Source organism: Micromys minutus (assembly GCF_963924665.1).
Source record: "Micromys minutus genome assembly, chromosome: 27".
NCBI lineage: Eukaryota > Metazoa > Chordata > Mammalia > Rodentia > Muridae > Micromys > Micromys minutus.
This window is the reverse complement of record NC_137962.1, coordinates 26,266,716-26,276,293: the sequence shown is the minus strand read 5'-3', so window position 1 is coordinate 26,276,293 and position 9,578 is coordinate 26,266,716. Positions and strand designations below refer to the sequence as shown.

Here is a 9,578-nt window from a genome sequence, read left to right as displayed (position 1 = left end):
TTACTGAATTTGTCATCTTTTATGTAATAGATATTATCCAGGATACGGAAAGTGTCTTCTCCATGTAAATCTGCAGACCAACCATAGAAACAAATTAAGGGAGCCATCCCTAAGAAAGAGACAAACAGCAGGGGAGTGGGATGGGGTGGGGGAGTAGATGGGGCCTGAGTAGAAATAAGAGCTACCAGAGCCATGCACTTTGGAAAGCATTACAGATTTAGTGACTGGTGGCTATGTCTGGAGTTATGCTGGGAGGTCCAGTTCTTCCCAGTTTGAAGTCAGCTTCTCTGGGAAGGCTCATTCCCTTTGTCTCCCCAGCCAATCTGGGATCTGCATCAGAAGGTACTCTGCTTGTAACACTGAGAATGACCCACTGGTTTCTTAACTGGATCAGAACTCTAGCGTGTCAAAACAAACAAACAAACAACCAAAACACAAAAAACAAACATAAATCAAAACAAAAACTCCAAGGGTAGCGATGGAGCAAGAAGAGCCTTGCAGAACGCTGAAAAGAAGCCCTGAGCTGAGGAGAGGAGACGGCAAGGCTTCCTGGAAGGATGAATTCCTGCTGTTTGAGTTTCTGGGATTGTGGAGGCAAGTAGATGTCCTGCCTTCCGTTTTTGGCCTAAGCAAGTTTGGCTTGGTTTTCTACCACAATCAAAAAGATCTTGTGTAATCCAGAGAGACAAAAAGAGTACGGCCAGAGAGCTGGAGTCATAGAGGGGGTCCTGCTTAAACCAGAGAGGTTGATTTTTTTTTTTTAATTGCTTAGGTCATAAACAGACCCAGCCATCTCTGTTCGGCACTTTAATTTATTTCTATCATCTTTTGTGTTTTAGGTTCATTGTATTTTCCCCGTTTGCTCAATTTTTAGTGGAGTGATTTTTTTTATCATTTCATGTTTTTCTCTTTCCCAGAGTACATTATGTTAATTTTGCAATTACTATGACAGTTTCTGACAGTAAGGGTTAAGTAAAAACTAACCCGTATCTCCTTCCTTCCTCTGACCAGAACAGGCATTATTTTATTCATTCCAGCCTCCCAGATCCAACACGGAGTGCTGTTTTTACCTCACGTCTCATTACTCATTCTGACTAACACTGTTCTTCGGTCTCTGTGTTTCCTACAGTTCAAAAGGTTCATGCTTGACAATTTCCTGGAATGGATCATTTACCCTTGGGTTTATTATTTTTTTTAATATAAAGTATATGCCTTTTTCAGAAGGTCTGTCTGCTCTCTGGTGTTGTAAGATCTCCTCCTAGTCTTTGGGAAAGTCTTTATACTGACCTCCTATTTGAAGGGCAGCTATGTCTGGGCAGGCATCAGTGGTGCTGGTGGTCCTGGACAATATCTTTCTAACATATCCAGACTTTATGGTCTACTCCGTAGACAAGATCAACATCCCTACATTCTAGTGGTTGGCTGATGGGAGGGAGACTGACAGGAACAGGCTGCAGTGAAGAGAATGGGTGGAGTGTAGATTCCCTTCATCTTCTCTGATGGACAGTCTGGTTGTCAGTTGGCTGCCGAGCAGCCACTGGTGGCCTTTCTTGACACTTTTGAGAAGTTGAGTGATTCTCTTTTGTTTTCTCAGGGTTAGAAGTTACATTGTCGTAGTTCCCAACATCCAATGCCTGACTCTTACTTCTGCACATGATCTGTACACTTATATATGTACATATTCTGTCTGTCTGTCTGTCTTTCATGCACACACATACACACAGAGAGAGAAAGAAGGAAGAAAAAGAGGAGGAAGAAGAAGGAGAAGGAGGAGGAGAAGAAAAAGAAGAACTTGGGAGTCAATAAAGAATGATGACCAATGGAAACAAACAAGTTATGATTCTAAAAATGGTTTATGGTGAATGTTGTTAACATATGAGTAAGGAAAGGAAGTCAGAAAATGGTCATTGTCATAAGAAAAGGTGAATGCATACCGTAATTTAAAAAGAAAGGGAAATTAAAAGCCACACACCGCAAAGCATCCAAAAAAGGCTATCCTAGACAAACACACCAGAGCTGACCCCAGGGAAAGAAAGAACAACTTTTTCTGTGCTGAGTCTCAGAGCTAAGTTTCACCATGACCTCTGTGCTCATCGTTGGGAGGAATGGCCAGTTTCCTTCATGTGTCTCAGAACCCATGGTGTATAGTAAGGGGCTCTTCATGCTACTGGGCCATCTTGAAGACTAGCCAAAGTCATCAGTGGCAGTGAGAGGGAGCGAGATGGAGTTTTATTAGCCTTGTCCTGGACAGGGGCCAGGATAGGTTTTCTTGCATCAGTCAGGTAGGGTGAAGAATCCACATCCACAAAACAGATGCCCTAGCATTATACATGCTAGCTCACTAAGTTGATCATTTAAGCCTTACCAACTAATGCAAGGCCCCAGCTATTGGTGGAGACTCTTCTGGAAGGCTTAGTTTGAAAAAACAACTGCCTAAATCTTCCTCCATGATGTCTGGCACTTATTGAGGAGTATGTGACCCTCGGAGTCATATTGGCTCTCCCGTCTCTTCCATATTGAGCTTCTCGGTACACAGTACAATCTAGTTCCCTGGTAGAGACTCGGCTACTTTACTCAGCAAAGACAGTTTGCTCCGCGTTGCGATTCTGCATTTAGCGAGAAGACAGGAGGGTTGGCACCAGCAGTACCGGCTACTAAAAGCAAACACAGTCAAGTCCCACGTGATTTACCTCTTCTTGGCGTGTTGTGTTAGGATCTGAAATAGAGACCCGTTTGTCACAAGCTGTGGTTGGGAGGAGGGCACTGGTGTCTCTGGAGGAGCCCCGTGTTTCTCCCCTCCCCCGATGCGCAGCCACAAGCCTTGATTTTTTTTTTTTTTTTTTTTTTTTTTGCTTTTCACACTTCAGACTCTGCCTGCTGCTGAACTCACTGCAGAAATAGATCTGTCCTGACATTCCTACTTGCAAGCTGCTTGTGCTACAGCCACCAGTTTGGACACTGTTTGAGCCAACCCAGAAACTAGGTAGCTGCATCAAGCAACCTCCTTGCTGGTTTTGGAAAAGCTGTATCATTCATTATTCCCGTGCCTGACACTGCTATAAATCTTTAACATCAGTGCTGTGCCTGTCACCAGGCATGATTACCTGCATACATACGGGCTTCCTAAAAACGGAAACTTTTATATGACACAGGCTTTTTTTTTTTTTTTTTTTTTTTTTTTTGGTTAAATAAAAGGCTGGGACAGGTCTCCTGTGGATGACTGGGCTCTGGAAGACAGATTGATGGAATTGGGTCACAGCCAGCCATCAGGGTGGGAGGTCGGCATCAAGGATGCCTAACAGGAAGTACTAAGCGGTTTTGGCAGGATGGTGTGGCTGGGGATCAAGGGCAGAAGACTGAAGGAATGGTCCAAAATGTTAGGGGGACCTGGCAGGGGGGCTTCTCTGTGGGCCTGAAGATCATAGTAACCCTTAAGTGAGAGAAGGAAAGTAGGTTGGAACACGAGGGAGAGAGAGGAGAGAGACGCTAGGTCTCTGTCCCTGGAGACAAATAATCTCAGTTAAAACTCGTGAGCATTTGTCAGGAGCCAGATGCTTGGCAAGAAGTGTTCTCTGCACCGTTTCAGGCTTGTCACTCTGAATCTCTGTTTGCTTATGACCTTTGTATTTCTCACCCAACTTGAGTTCCTTGATGGACAGGTCTGTGTTGAACACTCTCAAGCAGGAATTTGGTCTGGGGAAACAAGCATACCGGAAGTGTTTGATGCCTACCCACAGGTTGAGGAGTTCATCTTTTGATTCTTGTCGGCACAACCAAGACTCTAAGGAACATACCAATTACAGGCAGCAAAGCGGTACTCAGTACAAAGTAAGCTATATCACTTCCTCCCAGCATTCACTGGTAGTGACAAATGGGGGTAATACAGCAACCCCCATGGCCCCTCATCACCTCAGAAGTGTTGCTCTTTCCCTGTGCATCTCACTGTCAGACTTCTAAGCAGAGATTGTGGTTGTCTGGTCCTCCGCTATTTAGCACGGAGGACCTGGCCCAGAACGGTTACTTAGCAAACATTTCTTAAATGAATGAACAAGTTTTAAAGCATGGCACCCCAAAAGTGGCTGATAATCCTTGGTGTCCCGACTACACCTGTGTTAGCTTTTCATCACTGTTAGCACATACCCAAGACAGTCAATTTAGAGAGAGAAGAGGTTTTCAGGCTCTAGGTCTGAAGATTCTGTATCAGGCAGACATATTGATTTTGGGCCTCTTCTAGGGAAGCCTGATGGTAATGGTAAGAAGTAGTGAGAAGTAAAAATGTTCATTTCATGGCTAAGATGCAAAACAGAGAAAGAGAAGAGGGCTGGGGTCTTAAATACCTTTTAAGAACATAACCCGCTGTGACCCAATATAGGTCACTTAGAGTGACATCATAAAGCTGCTGGTGTCATGGGTTGGAGACCAAGCCTCCAGGGACTTTGGGCCAGATATTTGTCCAAACCATAGCAGTTTCTATGGTCAGATGTTGATAGAAAATATCTTAGGGCTTTACTGCTGTAAACAGATACCATGACCAAAGCAACTCTTATAAGGAAAAACATTTCATTGGGGCTGGATTACAGAGTCAGAGGTTCAGTCCATTATCATCCAGGCAGGAGCATGGCAGCATCCAGGCAGGCATGCTGCAGGAGGAGCTGAGGGTTCTACATTTTTATCTGAAGGAAGCCAGGAACAGACTGGGCTTCCTCAGGCAGCTAGGAGGAGGGTCTCCAAGCCCACCCTCTCACAGTGACACAACAAGGTCACTTCCTTGGCTGAACATACATAAAGCATCACAGTGGAGTGTGAAGGCCCATTAGGACCACAGAGCAGTAGAGTAGCCTTTGAGTAGGCCCTCTGAGTGTGATTAGGGTATGAAATGTAACTAGAACATTTAGTCTGACTGGTACACACAGCCTATCTGATAACCTTAGCCTGTCCAGCACGGTATCTGCACACTAAGCATCCTCACTGTTAGCATGATTTATTACCACCGAAGGGACTCGAGGAATCAAAGGAAAACCTACCAATAGTGCCACTGGGGGCACCAGGCAACAGTGAGCTATTCTTGGAAATATGGACCTCTGGGCATGGTACCTTTGAGCAGGATGCAGTGAATAATAAATACACGGCAGATTCTCCTAGGCAGCATGGTGCTCAGTATCATTCTTTTCCCACCGTGATGACGTAATCCCACCAGCTCTGTGTGGATACGCTTCTTTCTTGAAGAAAGCTTACCAGAGAGATTCTGTGAGAAGTCTGTCACAATCTGATTCATATGACGCTCTGCCGCGCACATAATTGGAACATCCCAAGAAAAGGTCTACACAATTTAATTTTGTACTGGAGCGTCCAGAACACTTCCCAGTTTTACAATGTGTGTTTGTATCAGTCACAATAGTCTGTGTTTTGCTGCAGGACAAAAATGTGCTTTCAAATTTTGGCAGCTTATTTAACCAAGGGCTATTTTCATGCTGTTTGTCCTCTGTTGGTCCTGATGTTGTTTTTTTTCTCTGTTGGTCTGCACAGGGAGGAGCTCACAGCTTCCTTACCTGAGACCTAGGTTATAGGACAAGTTTTGAATGGAATGTCTCCAGAGGTTTTGCTTTAGTTAGGAGAATGATATCTTGGACAGATTGAATGTATTCTAAGCATTCAGAGCTCCCTACCCTAGGCTATCCCAAAGACAATAGCAGTCTCTTATAGACTGACTACTTAGTTTCTAGTTGAATAATTTCTAATCCTCATGTCTTGCTTCTTGGGTCCCTCCTTGGATCCTCTTCCCGAGTCTCTAGGAGGTGGTGTACCACATCTTGTTGACCAGTTCCTCCATCCCTTGCTACTCACATGAAACTTAGACTTAGCATCCCTCTTGTACTTCATCTTCTGGGCAAGTCATCTAATAATTATTCCCAGCTTTCACGTCCTCTGTTGTGGAATCTGTCACTTGAAGACAACTTGCACACTTGTGCCTTTCTATCCCTGAAGACCTAGTGTGATTATAAGCCTGTGTTCACCACACTCCCAAAGGTGGTATAACGGGATGGAACAGAGCTGTATTTGATTTGCTAGAGCTGGAGCTGCAACAAAACCAGCAAGGCTTTGTCTTTTGTTATAAAACAGAATGATGCTGGGAATTTTAAGTACTGGAGTTAAGATGGGAGAACATGGACTCTTCCAACCTGTATTTTTCATTGGTTCATGTATATTTTGTAGGAGATGATTAATAGGTATAATAAGAATGGGTTTACAGGACCTCATTCATTTCCTTCGGTCCTTGGGTTTATATCTCTGGACCTTGTCACCGCCGTCCCTCCACTGGTGACACACCCCTGCCCCCCAAAAGGCTTTGCCATATCCAAGAGGCCTCTTCTCAGTGATTCGTTGCAACTGGATTCTCTTTCACTGGGTTCTTCCTGTGCACCACAACCACTGACACCATGTCAGTGACCGAGACTGCGGCCAGGGTTGAGGGTTTGGTGCACCTCGATTTGGAGGGAGTCGAACTGGATCCCTCTCTGGAAAGGAGTTTGGAAATCCTGGGGAGAGAGAAACTAGTTAAAAAAGAAGTGGAATCTTGATGAGCTGCCCATATTTAGGAAATTTTTTTTTTTTTTTTAATCAGGAACACCCTGATTTGGCAAGGTGTACCACACAGGAGGTAAATACACACAGAAGCAAGAAAATTGCAGTTACAGGTCACAACTGTCAAAACCGGTTCTTCATTTTTATGAAAGCAAACTTTCCTGTGAGTGTCGTGGATGTGACTATAAGGCAGAACTTCACTGAATCCACCGCTATCCAAGCTCGGGGCTGGCCAGTTGCTTTCAGTGGACTAGACATGGTTGGAGTAGCTCAGACTGGATCTGGGAAAAACACTGTCATATCTTCTGCCTGACATTGCACACATAAACCACCAGCCACTCCTAGAGAAAGGCGATGGGCCTGTTTGCTTGGTGCTGGCACCAACTCGAGAACTGGCACAGCCGGTGCCGCAAGTCACTACCGAATATTGTAGAGCTTGTCCCTTGAAGTCTACTTGCATAAAGGACCACAGACTCGTGACTTGGAAAGAGGTGTGGAAATCTGTATTGTAACACCTGGGAGACTGATTGACGTTTTGGAGAGTGGGAAAACCAATCTGAGAACAACTTACCTTGTCCTTGGTGAAGCTGATAGGGTGCTTGATACAGGGTTTGAACCCCAAATAAGGAAAACTGGGGATCAAATAAGACCTGGTAGGCAAACGCTAATGTGGAGTGCAAGTTGGCCAAAAGAAGTAAGAGTTCCTGAAAGACTATGTTCATATCAACATTGGTTCACTGGAACTGGGTGCAAACCACAACATTCTTCAGACTGTGGACGTACGTCATGACGTCGAAACGGATGAAAAAATTTACTTGTCCGATAGAAAAGATCATGAGTGAAAGGGAGAATAAAGCCACTGTTTGTTGAAACCAAAAGAAGATGCTATGAACTTACCAGAAAAGTGAGGGGGGATGGGTGGCCTGCCATGGGCATCCATGGTAACAAGAGTCAACAGGAGCATGAGTGGGTTCCAAATAAATTCAAACACGGAAAAGCTCCTGTTCTGATTGCTGCCGATGTGGCCTCCAGAGGGCTAGATGTGGAAGATGTGAAACTTGTCACCAATTATGACTACCCTAACTCCTCAGAGGATTATATTCATCGAATTGGAAGAACTGCTCACAGTACCAAAACAGGCACAGCATACACTTTTTTTACACCTAATAGCATAAAGCAAGCGAGCAACCTTATCTCTGTGCTTCGGGAAGCTAATCAAGCTATTAATCCCAAGTTACTTCAGTTGGTTGAAGACAGAGATTCAGGTCATTCCAGGGGTAGAGGAGGCATGAAGGACAATTGTTGTGACAGATACTCTGAAGGCAAAGGGGGTGGATTTCATACCTTTAGAGACAGGGAAGACTATGACAGAGGCTACTCTAGCCTGCTTAAGAGAGATTTGGGGGCTAAAACTCAGAATGCTGTTTACAGTGCTGCAAATTACACCAGTGGGAGCTTTGGAAGTAATTTTGTATCTGCTGGTATACAGACCAGTTTTAGGACTGGCAATCCAACAGGTATTTAGCAGGCTGGTTATGATAGCACTCAGCAATATGGAAATCACGTTACAAATATGCACAATGGCATGAACCAACAGGCGTATGCATTATCGCAGCTGCTGCGCCCATGATTGGCTATCCAGTGCCAACGGGATATTCTCACTAAGACATTTAAAGACTATAGACTTTATATGTAAATGTCTGCTTTGCATAATTGCTCTTTATCTTGTGTGTTATCAGACAAGATAGTTATTTAAGAAACATGGGAAACGCAGAAATGACTGTTGTGCAGCGGTAATTATGGTGCACTTTTTCCATATTTAAGTTGGATATTTCTCTATATTCCTGAAACAATTTTAGGGGTTTTTTTTGTACTAGAAAATGCAGGCAGTGTTTTCATAAAAGTAACTGTGATTTCAAATACAATAAATGAAGGCATTGCATAGCCTTCCAATAAAAGATATTTGAAGACTGAAAAAAAAAACAAAACCGAAAAGAAAGAATGAGTTTACAGGATATTTTGTGTTTATGTGAAAGTGTTTTTAAGATAAAAACTCAATAAAAACATTATGAAATATGACTTTCTTCCTCCTGTACGTCCCCTTCATTTTGAGCAAAACAGGGGTTATGCCTAAGACTTCTGGTAGGATGTGAGCTCTAAAGAAATTGTCATGTTGTGACTGCATTCAGATCTCATGGGCAAGCTTGGTATTGTATTATTCCTCACACCCTATTCTGCCTCTTTTATTCAGTGAGATGTAGAGACCCAAACCACGTGGAAACACTGGTACATATGAGTAGACAAAATGTGAGGCCATTCAGCCTTTTGATGAGAAAGATTAAAGGCACAGAAGCCAGCTAATGACACATGGAGGAACTTTGAAGACTGCTGGTGTCTTAGTCAGGGTTTCTATTCCTGCACAAAACTGGACTTCTCCAAGGGTTTGGGTCACTTCTCCAGCTCTGCCCTTTGTAGCACACACCTTGTCTTCTAGGTTCCATTCCAGCTGTCTGTTAACCACTGCCACTGCTGTTCTTGGTGGTCATCTCATGCATGGCTTTAGATTTCTAGACAAATTGTGAAGACATACCACCTACTTTCCCCCTCTTATTGCCATTAGTACAGATTATTTGTTATAGTTGATGGAGCAGTATTGGCCGACTGCTGTTGAAGCCCATAGTTTTCTCATGTTATTTTGGTTGCTGCCTAAGCCCTTTCTCTCCTCTAGAATCCGGCAGAGGATTCTGTCATCCTGTCAGCCTAGTCTTCTCTTGGTAGTGATGCTTCTTCACACTTTCCATGGCTGTCTTCATTACTTTTTTCTTTCTGTAAAGAGACAGCACAAGGAAGGAAACTTATAAAAGAAAGCCTTTCATTGGGAATGTACAGTTCCAGAAGATTAGAATCCATTGTTGTGGGAGTTTTGGCTACACTGCTTTGACACCCAGTGGATTGCACATGCACACCTACCCAGAAGCTATCTTTGGAGCCACAAA

At 43.8% G+C, this 9,578-nt stretch overlaps 1 pseudogene across 1 annotated transcript; it reads left to right on the top strand.

Moving 5' to 3' along the window:
* The first annotated feature begins 478 nt into the window (after positions 1 to 478).
* Positions 479 to 8,107, top strand: LOC308438357 (putative ATP-dependent RNA helicase DDX5; annotated as a pseudogene). The gene is made up of 3 exons: positions 479 to 594; positions 3,660 to 3,828; positions 6,524 to 8,107. The product of its transcript is annotated as a putative ATP-dependent RNA helicase DDX5 (transcript).
* Positions 8,108 to 9,578: the final 1,471 nt, after the last annotated feature.